At 36.0% G+C, this 17539-nt stretch overlaps 1 protein-coding gene and 1 pseudogene across 8 annotated transcripts in view; both read left to right on the plus strand.

Annotated features, from left to right (window-relative positions):
• Nucleotides 1-17539, plus strand: part of PPHLN1 (periphilin 1) — a 259607-nt gene that overhangs the window by 49930 nt on the left and 192138 nt on the right. The window lies entirely within an intron of this gene.
• On the plus strand, nucleotides 1038-2309 carry LOC309608865 (small ribosomal subunit protein eS28 pseudogene; annotated as a pseudogene). Its single transcript has one exon. The product of its transcript is annotated as a small ribosomal subunit protein eS28 pseudogene (transcript).

A 17539-nucleotide genomic window follows, 5' to 3' on the forward strand; every position in this document is an offset into this window, starting at 1 on the left:
GAAAGAAAACAACTACCAACCTAAAATTCTGTACCGAGTGAAAATATTCCTCAGGAATGTTTCACACAAATAAAAACTAAGATAATCCATCGTCAGCACACTTGTGTTAAAGGAAATACTAATGGGAGTTCTCTAGGTTAAAAAATGAGAATGGTCCTAGGTAGAAGTTTCCAGATGCAAGAAGGAATGAAGAACACAAAAATGGTAAAGCTCTGGGTAAATCTGAGTAAACAGGGTCTGTATCAAATAATAATACTAGGATTTTTTTGGGGGGGGGGTTTCAAAATATATAGAAATTGAAACATGATAACACTAGCATATAAACCAATAGAGGAGGTTAAGTAGAATAAAAGTGCACCAGAGGAAAAGTAAAGTACTAATTATCATTAGAATTTGACAAGTCATGAATATATTTTTGAGTCCAGATATAAACCCTCATATTTATTATGTCGATTTTCAATAAAGGTGCCAAGACAATTCAGTGAGGGAAAGGATGATTTGTTTTCAACAAATAGTGCTGGAATAATTAGATATCTACATGCAAAATGATGAATTTAGACCCTTGCCTCATACCATACACAAAAATAAACTCAAAATGGATCATAGACATAAATGTAAGACCTAGAATTATGAAAATCCTAGCAGAAAACATAGGAGTAAATCTTCATGGTCTTGGGTTAGGCAAAGATTTCTTAGAAAGAACATGAAAATCACAAGCAATGGAAGGAAAAAACTGATAAATTGGACTTTATTAAAATTAAAAATTTTGTCCTTCAGAAAACATAATATGAAAGTGAAAAGACAATCCACAGATTGCAAACTATTTGTAAATCATATATCTGATAAGGGACTTGTATCCATGATATATAAAGCGCTCTTACAACTCAACGATAAGACAAATAATGGGGAAAAGATTTCAATAGACATTTCAGCAAAATGAATATATGAATGGCCAATAAGTACATGAAAAGATGCTCAATATCATTAGTTATTAGGAAAATGCAAATTAAAATTATAATGAGCTCTACGCCCGACAGGTACCGCACCACCATCATGGATACGAGCCGTGTGCAGCCCATCAAGCTTGCCAGGGTCACCAAGGTGCTGGGCAGGACCGGTTCTCAGGGACAGTGCATGCAGGTGTGCGTAGAATTCATGGATGACATGAGCCGCTTCATCATCCGAAACGTGAAAGGCCCCGTGCGCGAGGGCGACGTGCTCACCCTATTGGAGTCAGAGCGAGAGGCTCGGAGGCTGCGCTGAACTTGGGACTGGGTCCTGGATGTCTGGGTCGACCACCTGGCCCACGAGGATGATCTGCTGTTAATAAAGCATTTATATTGTGCGTAAAAAAAAAAAAAAAATTATGAGATGACACTTCACACCCACAAAAATCACTCTAATAAGAAAAAGACAATAACAGATTTTGGTGAGGATGTAGAGAAACTGGAACCCTCATATGTTGTTAGCAGGAATGTAAAATGGTACAGTCACTTCGGAAAATATTTTGGTAGTTTCTTAAAATGTTAAAAATAAATTTACCACATAACCCAAACAATTCTTCTCTTAGGTATCTACCCTCTCAAAATGAAAATATATGTCCATGTAAAGACTTGTACACAAATGGTCATAGAAACATTATTCATAATAGCCAAAAAAGTGGAAATAATTCAAATGTCCATCAACTGGTGAATGGATGAACACAATGTAGTGCAGACATAAAGGAGACTACTGTTAGGCAATAAAAAGAAATGAGGTAATGATACATATTACAACATGAATGAACCTCCAGAATGTTATGCTAAGTGAAAGAAGCCAGACACAAAGACTACATTTTGTATGCTCCTATTTATATGAAATTTCTAGAAAAGGCAAAACTATAGAGATAAAAAGATCAGTGGTTGCCTAGAATTAGAAACTGCAAATTGGCCACAAGTTTTCTTTTGAGGGCAACAGAAATGTCCGAAAATTAAACTGTGGTGATGATTTCACAACTTTGTAAAATTACTGAAAAACAATTTAATTGTACACTTAAAATGAGTGAATTTTATGGTATGTAATTTACCTCAATAAAGCTGTTAAAAGCTGTTATGTAAAATGACATGTTTTGTAATCAGAATTACCTCTAAAACAGTAGCAAAATAAAGGTGAAATAGAATAATAGAAATACTTAACCAAAAAGAAAAGAAAAGAAAAGCTAGAAAGGGGACAAAGAGGAACATAAAACAGGTGAACAAATACCAAGCACACTGTGAGATGGTAGATTTAAACTCAGATATATAAGTAATAACATTAAAGTATAAATGGACTGTGTGCTGTTTTTCAATTTATTGCCTCAGCTCCAAATTCACCCTTTTTTCTGTTCTGTGGAAATGGTTCTGGGCCTTTTAAATATTTTTCCTTTGCCAGATGGCACTGAGGCTTTGTCAGTAGAGGGCGCCGGAGAGACATTACAGAGAGAAAGGGTTTCTACATCCTGGTGCCACTGTGCTCACTCTTCAGGCTCCGGCAGCATGCGCAGCTTTCCAGCATCCAGCTCCTGCAGTGCACATGGCTTCCCCAGCCTCAAGCACTTGTCCTTTCTCCAGCACAAAGTTCCTGCATGCATGGTGACCAGCTGCACCCAGTGGCCAGCACCTTTCCATTTCTTGGGTGGTGTTTTGAGATGCTTCCCAGTGAACAGCTTTCCCCAGCGTCCTGGAGTGAGGATTTCCGGTAAGTTCCAGAGGGTAGACTTCCAGAAAGTTCCACCCACATGGCACCACAGAGAGTTCTCTGCCATCCAGTGAGCCTAGCTATGATCAGTCCTGAGATGGTGGGGGAGGGAGGTGTACTTTTCCTTGGACACTCTGTCTCAGCCCTAGAGTAGTTGGCTTTTCCTTATATCTGCTATATGTATTAGAATTCTCTGCTTTTTACTAGCTAATCCTTCATTATCCAACCGCCTGTTATAGTTCATTATTCTCTATATTACATTTTCCCTTCAAATTACCATACAGTTTCTCTCTTCTGCGTGGACCTAAACTGATACACAGACTAAGTTCTCTAATTAAAAGACAGAAAATTTCAGATTTCACTAAAAAAATACCCCAATATATTTTGCTAAAATGTAAGAATACATTAAGATTGAAAGTAAATATTGAACAAATATTTATTCTTATGCAGTTGCATAACGTTGAAATAGAAATTTAGCATGGAAAAAAGATTGAAAGTAAAAATACGGAAAAAATATATACTAGAAAATAACTGGCCAAAGGGAAGCTGACATAGCTATTAAGGCAAAAGTAATTACCAGAGATAAAGAAGAGTACTTCGTAATGATAAAAGGTTTAATTCAGAGGGAAGTATAGAAAAATTCTAAATTCCTATGGTGACTAGTAACAGCTCCCCCCATCAAAAGCAAATATGGACAAAACTACAAGAATAAATAGATAAATTGATAATTATAGTGGGAGGCTTTAACATTCCTCTCAGAACAAATGGAAAAGAAAATCAGGCCCTAGCTTTGAACAATATAATTAACAAACAATTTTATTGCATGCAGCAACTGCAGAATCCATGTTTTTTCAAAAAGAAAAAGAACGTTAATAAAAATTGACCATTTGTTGTACAATATAAACACATTTCAAAGGATTGAAATTATATACAGTATGTTTTCTGATCAAAATGAAGTTAAACTTGAATTTTATTATAGAAGTAGAAAATATTCATACATTGTAGAAATTTATAAGTACGTTACCAAATAACTCATGTTTCAAAGGAGAACTCACAATGGAAATTCGATAATATTTTGAACTGAGTGAATAAAAATACAGCTTATTAAAACTTGTGTGATGCAGCTAAATAGTACTTAGAGGTTAATTTCTAGGCTAAATATGTATACGTTAGGAAATGAAAAAAGTTGAATATCAGTGATCTAAACATTCAGGAAGTTAGAAAAAGTACAACAAAATAAAAAGGTCAAAATAAGAAATAATGACAACAAGAATAGAAATTAATTAAAAAAACAAACAGTGGAAAGCGAAATCAACAAAGCTAAAATTAAATTGATAAACCTCTGGTAATGCATAAATCAAAAAGGAGAGAAGGCACAAATAACTATTTGTTCTAAGCTATTTTAAAAGTTAATAGAAGCTATTGTAAGCAACTTTACACTAATAGTTTTGAAATTTCAGGAAAAAATGGTCAAATTCGTAGAAAAATACAGCTTATCTAATATGATACAAGAAAACTAGAAAATCAAAATATTCTTATAGCCATTAAACAAATTGAGTCTATGATTAATTGCCACAAAGAAACCTGCAAGCCCAGATAGCTCCCCTGCATATTTTCATGGAATATTTAAGAAAGAAATGCCAGTGTAAAACATCTCAGCTAGAGGATACAAGGCAAACATGCTCTTGATATCAAAGTATGAGTGTGTTTCATGTTTGGTAATTGCAATCAGTGTTGCTTTTGTTGTGGTCATCCATGTACAATGCTTGGTGTCAGTCTATTTATCTCTTGTAAAAATAAAATACAGTGTGTGTGTGTGAAAAAAAAAAAAAAAAAAAAAAGAAATAGCCAACATAAAAATAGTTCAGTTGCTTTGAGTTGGGGCTATTTGCAGTACTGACCTTAAAACATTCAGTTAACTAAAATGATTGCACACCAATTTACATAAAGTACTTTGTAAATTAAAAAAAAAAAAAAAAAAGACATACATGCACCCCGATGTTCATAGCAGCATTATTTACAACAGCCAAGACATAGAAGCAACCTACATGTCCATCAACAGATGATGACTAAAGAAGATGTGGTATGTATATGCAATGGAATATTACTCAGCCATAAAAAGAATGAAATTCTGCCTTTTGAGACAACATGGATGGATCTATAGAGTATTATGCTTAGTGAAATAAGTCAAAGACAAATACTGTGTGTTATCATTTATATGTGGAATCTAAAAAAAATAAAACGAATGTATGTAACTAAACAGAATCAGACTCACAGATACAGAGAACAAATTAGTGGTTACCAGTGGGGAGAGGGGAGGGGGAAGGGCAAGACAGGGGTATGGGATTAAGAGATACAATACAAACTACTATGCTTTGTATCTACTATGAAAAACAAGAATATACTGTACAGCACAGGGAAATATAGGCATTATTTTGTAATAACTTTAAATGGAGTATAATCTATAAAAAATTGAATCACTATGTTGTACACCTGAAACTAATATAATATTGTAAATCAATTATACTTCAATGAAAAAATATCACATTGAATGCAAACAAAAAAATAAAATAAAATACTCCTAATAAAAAAAAAAAAAAAACTCAACAGGGATATAAAGAGAAATGAAACTTAGAAGAATATTATGAGAAGGAAAGCCCCTCAGAGTATAGATGAAGAAATTCTAAACAAAATATTCTCACACCAAATCTAGCAAGATATAAACAACATAATGTATCATATTAGTCTGCTCAGACTGCTGTAACAAAATACCAGAGAATACATGGCTTAAACAACAGGAGTTTATTTCCTCACGGTTTTGGAGGGTGGCAAGTCCAAGATCAAGTTTCTGGCTGGTTGAGTTTCTGGTGAGAGCGGTCTTCCTGGCTTGGAGATGGCCACTTTGTCCTCATAGGTCTTTCCTCTGAGTGCCCATGAAGAGAGAACAGGAGATCTCTGAAGTCTTTCCTTATAAAGACACTTGTTCTATGGGATCAGGGCCCCACTTTATAACCTCACTTAACCTTAATTACTTCCTTAAAGGTCCCATTCCCAAATAGAGCTACACCGGGGGTTAGGGCTTTAACATATGAATTTTGAGGGGACGTAAATACTCAGTCCATAAACATACATCATGACCAAGTGGGATTTATTCAAGGAATGTGATGTGATTCACACATTATCAGAATAAAATAAAAATGATAAGACCCTTTCAATAGATGCTGAAAAACAGCATTTGATACAGTTCAATATCCATTAGCTGATAAAATTTAACATTTCTTAGAAACCTAGGAATAGAAGGGAATTTTCTTAATCTACCAATAAGTGACAGTATGCATCATATTTAATGGTGAAACTGTGACAGCTTTTCTTTTGATGTCAGGAATAAGACAGGGATATCTGCTGTCACCACTTCAATTCAGTGTTGTAGTGGAGGCCCTAGCTAGGGCAGTAAGGCAAGAAAAAGAAATAAAAGATATAAGGATTAGAAAGTGTGCTGGTTATTAAGCTACTGTCTCTGAGCTTGAATCCACCTTTGTGATGCTGGTTCTGGGGCTCTGGAAACCACATTTCTTTGTTAGCTGTATCAGCTCTGCCTATAGGAGGCCCTAAAGGGGCCCAGGAGTGGAATTGCTGGGTCATATGTTTGTTCTGTGTGTGTGTGTGTTTCTGAATCATCTTATAGTCACCTGGTAAAAAAATTTATAGAAAATCACAATTTAGAAGAAACCTTTGAATTCTTATTTTCAGTATTATTAGAGATGAAGAGAATTAGATATAAAATTTTTTTTAAAGGATCCTCATCACTTTTTTTTTAACTGAAGTATAGTTGATTTATAATATCATGTTAGTTTCAGATGTACAGCACAGCAATTCAGATATATATATATGTATATATATATATATACATATATATATACATACATACATACATATATATATATGTTCTTTTTCAAATTCTTTTTCCTTATAGGTTATTACAAAATACTGAGTAGAGTTCCCTGTGCTAAACAGTTCTGCTGGTTATCTATTTTATATATAGTAGTGTGTATACGTTACTCCCAACTTCCTAATTTATCCCTCCCGCTGCCTTCCCCTTTCGTAACCATAAGTTTATTTTCTATGTCTGCTCATCACTTCTTTTAAAATTACATAAAGACACATCAACTGCAACCTCCTGAAACATATTTTGCTCTAAGGAGTAATCTACGCTTGTTGGGACTGATCTGTTCAATCCGTTACATCACTGACAGAGCAGTGGGCAGTTAGTCCAGGCTTACACTACTGTGTGACCTCATTTCTCTGCTTTGTTTCCAGAGAAATTTCCTGCCTGGTTATGAACTGTTTCCTTGCAGTTGGCTTGAATCCCAAACCTCAGCTTCTGCCTATGAAGTAAATATTTTGCTTCTGATTTTATCTTTTCTCCATGTATGAACTTTGAATGCAGACTTTTTCCTATAATTGTGACCTGAATACAGAATTGTGATCATTCTATTCCAAATATACCCTGACCACACTTCTGCCTATGTACCTTGAATTATTTGGCACTATGAACAGCATTTAGCGTAGCATTTTCCCCTTTCTTCCTTGGGGAATGAGAGAGAGGTTGGGTTATGAACCAAATTTATTTAACTAATTGATTCTATTTGAGGTGGTATACAGTGTTAAGTGTGAGTAAAATAACTAAAGAGGTGGTGATCAAGGTGGTGGCAGGAGGCTATTTAGTTCCTAGGAAAGTACACTTATTATGTAGAAAAAGGGAAATGATAGTTTTATTCATATTATGTCAAATTAATGAGTCAAAATGAAACATAATGGATTTTCTGGGTTATATACAGTCACGCTGATATAATAATGGTTTCCCCACTCCCACCCTGAAACTTTGCAGGATTTAACAATGGAAAGGCTTTTAAGTTTTACTATTAGAAAATTCTATGGTCATTATTAACAGTCTTATGTTAATTTAGAACCTTTTTGAGTTTCCAGAAATCAAGGCAGTGTTAATAGGTAACAGCTATCCTCTGACAGCTTCTTGAAAACACTGCCATCCGTTTACAATTGCTTTATCAAAATTATTAATTACATAATTTCCTATCTGTTCTTTCCAGTTTAAATAAAAGTGAAAATTTCCATAGCATCAATTTTGGTAAGTGAATCCAGAGCCAAACAATAACAGACTCTATGAAATCTGAATAATACTTTTTATTCGGACAGCTTGTTTAAGGAGTTTATTCTTGAGTGTTCTGCTTTTTACCTTAAACATTTAAAAATTAATATTGGCCTGTTTAGGTAAGAAAGAAGCCAAAGGGTTAGTGATTAACCTTAGAAATTTTGTTCACCCTTCTCTCTTTGAGTCAAATTCAGTAATAAAAAATACTAGTGTAGGCAATTTATTTCTTCACGTGTCTAGTAATTTTTTATCATATACTGACATGGTGGATGATAAGATGATGAGACTCTGAATTCTAATATCTTCCTCTGAAGAGTGTTGATTTTTGTTCTAGCAGGCAATTATATTATTGGAGAATCATCCTGATCTTCTAGAGTCTTGGTTGTAGGTTTTTTTAGTATGAATCTGTTTAGGTTTTGTCCTAGAGCCTATTCCTCTCTAGGAACTTGATCTTTATTCATAAGGCCTGGCCCTTCTTGAGTTCAAGGTGTTTACTAAGTTCCTGTGACTTTTATGGTGTGAGGTAAGTGTCTAAATTAATGATTTTGTATGTGGCTATCCAATTTTCCCAGCAATATATGTGGAAAAGGCTATCCTTTCCCTATTAGATTGCCATGAGATCTTTGTCAAAGATCAACTGAACATGAGTGTAAGGGTTTATTTCCAGACTCAAAATTCTGTTTCATTTTTTCCTTATGCCACACTCTCTTAATTGTTGTAGCTTTATATTATGTATTGAAATCAGGTAGTATAAGCCCTCTAATTTTGATCTTCTTTTCAAGGTTGTTTGGCTATTCTAGGTTCTTTATATCTCTATATACATTTTAGGATCAGCTTGACAATTTCATAAAAATAAGCTTGCTGGCATTTTATAGGGACTGCATTGAACTTATACGTCAACTTAGGAAGCATTGCCATCTTAATAATATTGAATCTTCCAGTCTATGAACATGAAATATCTTCCTACTTATTCAAATCTTTAAAAAATTTCTCTCAGCAATGTTTTGTATTTTTCGGTGTACAAAATCTTAACACTTTTTTGTTAAATTTATTCCTAAGCATTTTGTTCTTTCTGATTATTTTGTGAATAGAATTGTTTTCTTCTTTTCATTTTCATATTGTTGCTAGAGGAATAAAACTGATTATTGTCTATTGGTCTTGAATTATGTGATTTTGCTGAACTTATTTTTTTTTAGTTTTGGTTAATTTTTTGGTGAATTTCTTAGGATTTTCTACATATAGGATTATATTGTCTGCAAATAAAGCTAATTTTATTTCTTTCTTTCCAATCTGGAGACTTAATTTCTTTTTCTTGCCAAATTGTACTGGCTGGAGTATCTACTACAACACTGGAGAGGTGAGAGCAGAGATCTTTGCCTTATTCCCAATATTACAGGGAAAGCCTTCAGCATTTCTCCATTAAGTATATGCTAGTTGTAGGGTTTTTGTAGGTGGCCTTTATCAGGCTGAGAAAGTTACCTCTATTCTAAGTTCCAAGTTTGCTGAGAGATTTTTTCATAGATGGGTGTTGGATATGGTTAAATTAAACATTTTTCTGAATGTATGAATATAATCTTATGTTTTTGCCCTATTAAAATGTTGTATTATATTAATTGATTTTTGCACGTTAAACTAACCTTGCACACTGGAATATTTGGTCATGGTGTATAATCTTTTTTTTATATGCTATTGGACTTGGTTTGCTAGCATTTTTTTTTTTTAATAATCTTTTTTTTTTTTAACTTTATTTATTTATTTTTGGCTGCGTTGGGTCTTCGCTGCTGCACACGTGCTCTCTCTAGTTGCAGCCAGCAGGGGCTACTCTTTGTCGTGGTGCACAGGATTCTCATTGTGGTGGCCTCTCCCGCTGCGGAGCACAGGCTGTAGGCGCACGGGCTTCAGCAGTTGTGGCATGCGGGCTCAGTAGTTGTGGCTCGCAGGTTCTAGAGCACAGGCTCAGCAGCTGTGGCACACGAGCTCAGTTGCTCTGCGGCATGTGGGATCTTCCCGGACCAGGGCTCGAACCCGTGTCCCCTGCATTGGCAGGTGGATTCTCAACCACTGTGCCAACAGGGAAGTCCGGTTTGCTAGTATTTTATTGAAGATTTTTGTGCCTATATTCATAAGCGATGCTGGTCAGTTTTCTTTTTTTATGATGTTTTTGTCTGGCTTTGATATTAGAGTAACACTAACCTTACAGAATGAGTTTAGAAGTGTTCCCTCAGCCTCCATTTTCTGGAAGGACTGGTATTATTTCTTTGCTAAACATTTGGAAGAATTTACCAGTGAAGCAATCTGAGCCTTGGATTTTCTTTGTGGGAACATTTTTAAACAGTACTTCAGTTTCTTATTATAGGATCTCCCAAAGATACCCATGTCTTAATCCCCTGAGCCTGTGAATATATTACTTTACATGGCAAAAGAGACTTTGCAAATGTGATTAATTTAAAGACTTTGAGATGGAGAGAATAGCCTGGATTATTCAGTTGGGCCCAATATAATGACGAGGGTTTTTAAAAGTGAAAGAGAAAGGGAGAAGAGTCAGAATGATGTGATATGCAAAGCACACCTGCCATTGCTTGCTTTGAAGATAGAGGAAGGTGTCCATGAGCCAACCAATGTGTCTAGGTGTCCTCTAGAAGCTGGAAAATTCAAGGAAACAGATTGTCCCCTTGAGCCTCCAGAAGGGAATGTAGTCCTACTGTTACTTGGATTTTAGCCCAGTGAGACTTATAATTTTTCCTCAGTGAGTAGAACTTCTAACCTATAAATGTAAGATAATAAATCTGTGGGTTTTTAAGCCACTAAATTTGAGGTAATTTATTACAGCAGCAATAGAAAATGAATACCTAGACTATTCATATTTTCTATTTCTTCTTCAGTTAGTTTTGTTAACTTGTGTCTTTCAAGGAATTCGTCCATTTCATCTAATTTGTCTAATTTGTTGACACAAATTTGTTCATGGTGTTTCCTAGCAATCCTTCAGTCATTTTGGTCTCTTTAAGGTCAGTAGAGACCTAAAAGAGGTCTCTCTCTTTCATTCCCGATTTTGGTAATTTGTATATTCTCTCTGTCTCTTTCTCTCCCCATCTCTCCCTCCTTCCCTCTCTCCCTCTCTCTCTGTCTCTATCTCTGCCTTGGTCTGTATTTCTAAAGGTTTCTCAGTGTTGCTGATCTTTTCAAAGAACCAGTGTTTGTTTCATTGATGTTTTTTTCCTGCTCTCTTTCTGTTTTCTATTTCATTGACTTTCACTCTGACCTTTATTATTACTTTTCCTCTACTTGCCTGGGGTTTAGTTTGCTCTTATTTTTCTGGTTTCTTAAGGTGGAAGCATAGGTTGTTTATTTGATACCTTTCATCTTTTCCAATATAGGCATTTAAATCTGTAAATTTGCATCTAAAGCACTGTTTAGTTATATCCCATAAATTTTGAAATCCATTCAGGTCAAAATGTTTTTTAATTCTCTTGATTTCTTTTTTTGACACATGGGATATATATATATCACTGCAGGTACAACACAGAAACCTGTCATTTAATCCACCAAACACAAAATACACCAGGAAAAATGACTACAATAAAGGAATTCTCAATATTCAGCATGCCAATTTGTGACCTTGTAGCACAATTACTGCTGGACCTTTTCACTTTCTTGGTTGAATTCAACGTCCATGGAATGTAAGCCATCTTCATCCTTTAAGGGAATGAGTCCCCCCAAAAAGGCTACTTACACTAGGGAAATTATTTTTGCAGAAACCTACTCCTTGGGACATATCACAGATCTACTAGAATTTCCAAGACTCCTGTACAAGGCTCCCTAGGCTAAAGAAACACTGCCTTATAACAATGCTAGTCTTACAAAGCCCACAGAACCTTGGGTACATTAAGCTTCTATAAAGTGTTAGTTTCTGCTAACAAAAATGACAAAATAGTATATATTTGTTCTACTCTCCCCTTTCCATTTCTTGAGTTCAAGTCAGAATACCAAAATAAGTTTGGCAAATGAATCCCCCAAAATACTGTGTCACCTGCTGTGTTTGGAATACTTTTTATCGCTATCGCATTTATCTAATGTCATATCAACCTGCTCTAGACTGAAAAAATAAGCACATTTACATGAAAGAGTTGCTTGAATTGTGAATTCTCTAGGATACTTGCAACCATCATGGTCCAAATGAAGGCACTGTCCTGTGATGCTTGAAATTCAAATTTTTATTTAAATTGAAAACATATTTAAACATTAAAATATATGAAGGCATATATTTTGGATATTAACCCCTTATTGGATATATCATTTGCAAATATCTTCTTTCATTGAGTAGGTTGCCTTTTGCTTTGTTGATTGTTTTATCTGCTGTGCAAAAAGCTTTTTAGTTTGATGTAGTCCCATTTTTAAATTTTTGCTTTTGTTTCCCTTGCCTGAGGAGACATATCCAAAGAAATATTGCTAAGACTGATGTCAAAGAGCATACTGCCTGTGTTTTCTTTTAGGAGTTTTATGGTTTCAGATCTACATTTAAGTCTTTAATCCATTTTGAATTTTTTTTGGCTGTGTTGGGTCTTTGTTGCTGCGCGCGGGCTTCCTCTAGTTGCGGCAAGCGGGGGCTACTGTTTGTTGCAGTGCACGGGCTTCTCATTGCGGTGGCTTCTCTTGTTGCAGAGCATGGGCTGTAGGTGCACGGGCTTCAGTAGTTGTGGCGCACGGGTTTAGTTGCTCCGTGGCATGTGGGATCTTCCAGGACCAGGGATCCAACCTGTGTCGCCTGCATTGGCAGGCGGATTCTTAACCACTACACCACCAGGGAAGTCCTTGAATTTATTTTTATATGTGGTGTAAGAAAGTGGTCCAGTTTTCCCAACACCAGTTATTGAAGAGTCTGTCTTTTCCCCATTGTATATTCTTGGCTCCTTTGTTCTAAATTAATTGACCACATAAGCATGGGTTTATTTCTGGGCTCTCTATTCTGTTCCATTTGTCTATGTATATGTTTTTATGCCAGTACCATACACTTTTGACTACTGTAGCTTTGTGGTATCGTTTGAAATCAGGGAGCATGATACCTCAGTCTTGTTCTTTTTTCTTAAAATTGCTCTGGCTATTTGGGTCTTTTGGGTTCCATACAAATTTTAGGGCCATTTGTTCAAGTTCTGTGAAAAATGCCTGTGATATTTTGATGGGGTTTGCATTGAATCTGTAGATGCTTTGGGAAGAGTGGACATTTAAACAGTATTAATTCTTCCAGTCCATGAGCATGTTATATCTTTCTATTTATTTGTGTTGTCTTCAATTTCTTTCTTCAGTGTTGTATAGTTTTCAAAGTACAGGCCTTTCACCTCCTTGGTTATTTTATTCCTATGTATTTTATTCTTTTTGATGCAATTGTAAATGGATTGCTTTCTTAATTTCTCTTTCTCATAGTTCATTATTAGTGTATAGAAATGCAACAGATTTCTGTATATTGATTTTGTATCCTGCACCTTTACTGAATTCATTTATTCTAATAATTTTTTGGTCAAGTGCTTAGGGATGTCTATATATACTATCATGTCATCAGCCTATAGTGAGTTTTACTTCTTCCTTTCCAATTTGGGTTTCTTTTATTTCTTTCTCTTGTCTGCCATGGCTAGGAATTCCAATATGATGTTGAATAAAAGTGGTGATAATGGGCATCGAGGTATATTCACTTTATACCAACTTTGTTGAGAGTTTTTATCGTAACTGGATACCAAATTTTGTCAGGTGCTTTTTCTGCATCTATTGAGATGATCATATGATTTTCATCCTTTGTTTTCTTTATGTGGTGTTTTGATTTGTGGCTGTTGAATCATCCTTCCATCCTGGAATAAATCTCACCAAATTATACCATCTCCTTATAAAAGGTTATGTGTTTCACACAGAGCCATGCATCTGGTGCTGGAGAGGGTGTGGAGAAAAGGGAACCCTCCTACACTGTTGGTGGGAATGTAAATTGGTGCAGCCACTATGGAGAACAGGATGGAGGTTCCTGAAAAAACTAAAAGTAGAGTTGCCATATGATCCTGCAATCCCACTGTTGGGCATATACCCAGGCAAAACTATAATTCGAAAAGATACATGCACCCCAATGTTCATAGCAGCAATATTTACAATAACCAAGACGTGGAAACAACCTAAATGTCCACTGACAGAAGAATGGATAAAGAAGATGTGGTACATATATACAATGGAATGTTACTCAGCCATAAGAAAGAATGAAATAATGCCATTTACAGTAACATGGATGGATAGACCTAGAGATTATTATACTAAGTGAAGTAAGTCAGAAAGAGAAAGATATCACTTACATGTGGAATCTCAAATATGACACAAATGAACTTATCTATGAAACAGAAACAGACTCACAGACATAGAGAACAGACTTGTGATTGCCAAGGGGGAGGGGGGTGGGAGAGGGTTGGATCGGTAGTTTGGGACTAGCACATGCAAACAAACTATTATATATAGAATGGATAAACAACAAGGTCCTATTGTATAGCACAGGGAACTATATTCAACATCCTGTAATATACCATAATGGAAAAGGAAAATACAATCGGAGGAAAAAAAAAAAAGCCATGTATTTGGAAAGATGTAGTGATAAAAAATGCAACAATCCCAGAAAGGAATCTGCTTAAGACCACATTCTATAAAAGGTGTTGCATTTCTGGTCTGCTTATTCTAGGTACCAGAGCTTAACTAAAATTATTAATTGGTTCTATCTGTAACAGTACCTAAGGATTCTGAAAATTTGGATCTTTTATAAAAGCAATTTTTAAAATAATTGACAATGGCTAAACCCATCCTGTTGTCTTGGGTTTGCTGACTGCAGTTGCTTACGTTGTTACTTTAAGTAACAGTGCTTATCAAACTGCTTTCCAAAGAGCCTTTACCCTCCTTCCATGTTTTGCAAGTTATCTGTGAACATTGCTAATTATGGGAAATAGCTTCTTTTTGTTTGGTGCTGCATCTCTGTTTTCTCTCCGCATCCTGCTCAGCTGCCTCAGTATTCTGTCTTTGACAATGATGAAGGGAGAGCCTAATAGGCTTGACAAGATAAGGAACTTCCATATTGATTCCAAACTGAAAATAAATACCACATTGCATGGGAACATCCCTGTGAGCTGGGTGGGACTGACATACTCCTCGTCTTCCGGAATGGGGACTGGGACACAGGCCTGGCACATCAGGGCTTTTCTTGGGACTTTTGCTGGAACCGTTGGGGGAGACGAGTTCTCATTCTTAGGATTCCTAGCTTTTGAGATACTGGTGGTCATCTCTGCTATCCCATAAAGAAAGTTTGTGGGAAAACAAAGGTAGTACAGAGGAAAGCAGTGGTTAAGAGACAAAGAAAAACAGATTTCTAATTACATTTTTAACCCCTTCATCCATTTCTGAAGCTAGATGTCTCAGTTACATGATCCAGTGATCCTTTACCTCTCCTTTTAAAATCATGCTTCACTCCTCTATAAACAATTGTGTCTAAATTACTGATCTAGCTTTGGTATATTCTATGTAAAGCTTTCAAGTACTTCTCTTTTACTATTTACACGTATTAATGCCTAAATATTTCGTGATCACTGTTGTGTACCACAAATTACACACACTTATGGAATATAAAAGAAATGAATTCACAGTTAATACTTATAATATAAATGTCCTATTATATGTGGCCATCTGTTTTTTGTGATAATCTGAAAATTATAACCAGCAGTTCCAGAATAGGCACCTAGTCAAAAAAACCCCAAAATAACAAATGAGTAAATAAATGATTGAAGAGGGAAAGAAAACATATCTTATATCTGGTAGGATGGGCATTCTCTGATTGACAGATGCTTTTACGTTAGAAATCATCCAGTTTATTACAGGTCCACAGTCCTTTTCCCGGAAACCCGGGGAGTCAGATAGATTTTTTTTTTTTTTTAACATCTTTAATAGAGTATAATTGCTTTACAATGGTTAGTTTCTGCTTTATAACAAAGTGAATCAGTTATATATATACATATGTTCCCATATCTCTTCCCTCTTGCGTCTCCATCCCTCCCACCCTCCCTATCCCACCCCTCTAGGTGGTCACAAAGCACCGAGCTGATCTCCCTGTGCTATGCGGCTGCTTCCCACTAGCTATCTATTTTACGTTTGGTAGTGTATATATGTCCATGCCACTCTCTCACTTTGTCACAGCTTACCCTTCCCCCTCCCCATACACTCAAGTCCATTCTCTAGTAGGTCTGTGTCTTTATTCCCATCTTGCCCCTAGGTTCTTCATGACCTTTATTTTTTTTTTTCTTAGATTCCATATATATGTGTTAGCATACGGTATTTGTTTTTCTCTTTCTGACTTACTTCACTCTGTATGACAGACTCTAGGTCCATCCACCTCACTACAAATAACTCAATTTCATTTGTTTTTATGGCTGAGTAATATTCCATTGTATATATGTGCCATATCTTTTTTATCCATTCATCTGTTGATGGACACTTAGGCTGCTTCCATGTCCTGGCTATTGTAAACAGAGCTGCAATGAACATATTGGTACATGACTCTTTTTGAATTATGGAGAACAGTATGGAGGTTCCTTAAAAAACTACAAATAGAACTACCATACGACCCAGCAGTCCCACTACTGGGCATGTACCCTGAGCAAACCATAATTCAGATAGATAGATTTTTAAAACCAGAATTCCTCAGCTCCTCTAAGCTCCTTTCTTTGGTCTAGTCATTTGGATTTCTACTGTTTGAGGACTTCCTCAGACACTTGTTGATGCTGATATGTCTGTTCATTATTTGAACGTGGAGCACTTAAAAGCTGATCAGAAGCATATACCACCACCACCACCTTGGGTATATCAACTTGAGGGACTTTATTGTTGAACTGACCTCTTTTTAGGGCCCAAATTTCCAGTGTCTATGTCTTTTCTCCTGGTAAGGAATGACTTCCCCCGCCCCCCCAGTCCCCCGCTCGAGGTGAAATGAACTTATCTGAGAGTGTTTTGGACATTGGCAGGGGAAGGAGACTGCAGGTGTCATGGCTCAGCATGACTGGGGGGCAGCAGGGAGGGTCTTGGTGGCTTCACTGCTCTTTACACAAAAATTTTAACCAGCTATGTTTGTACATTTGTTTGTGTGGTAAAATATACATAAAATTTACCATTTTAACCCTTTTTAAGTATACAATTCAGTGGCATTAAGTACATTCACAGCGCTGTGTAACCACCACCACTGTCTACACCTAAAACATTTTCATCATCCCCAACAAAATTCTGCACCCATTAAACAATAACACTCCCTTCCCCCTTCCTCCCAGTCCCTGGTAACCTCGATTCTACTCTGTCTCTATCAATTTACCTATTGTAGGTACCGCGTATAAGTAGAATTATACAATATTTGTCCTTTGGCGTTGTTTGTACCTTTTTATTTTTCAAAGAACTCAGGTTAAGTAAATGGCCCAAGGCCATCAACTCTAAGTGGAAACATGGCCACAGAAACCTAGGTATGTCTGTCAAGAGACTATAGTCTTAACTACTATGCCATTACTACCTTAGTTGTTGACTTTTCCCATCCATATGCATATATGTATCCATACACAGCAGGTATTTTGCACTTGCCATTAAATCCAGAATGTTTTTCCATCCCAT

This window comes from Balaenoptera borealis, assembly GCF_965194805.1.
Source record: "Balaenoptera borealis genome assembly, chromosome: 13".
NCBI classification, from domain to species: domain Eukaryota; kingdom Metazoa; phylum Chordata; class Mammalia; order Artiodactyla; family Balaenopteridae; genus Balaenoptera; species Balaenoptera borealis.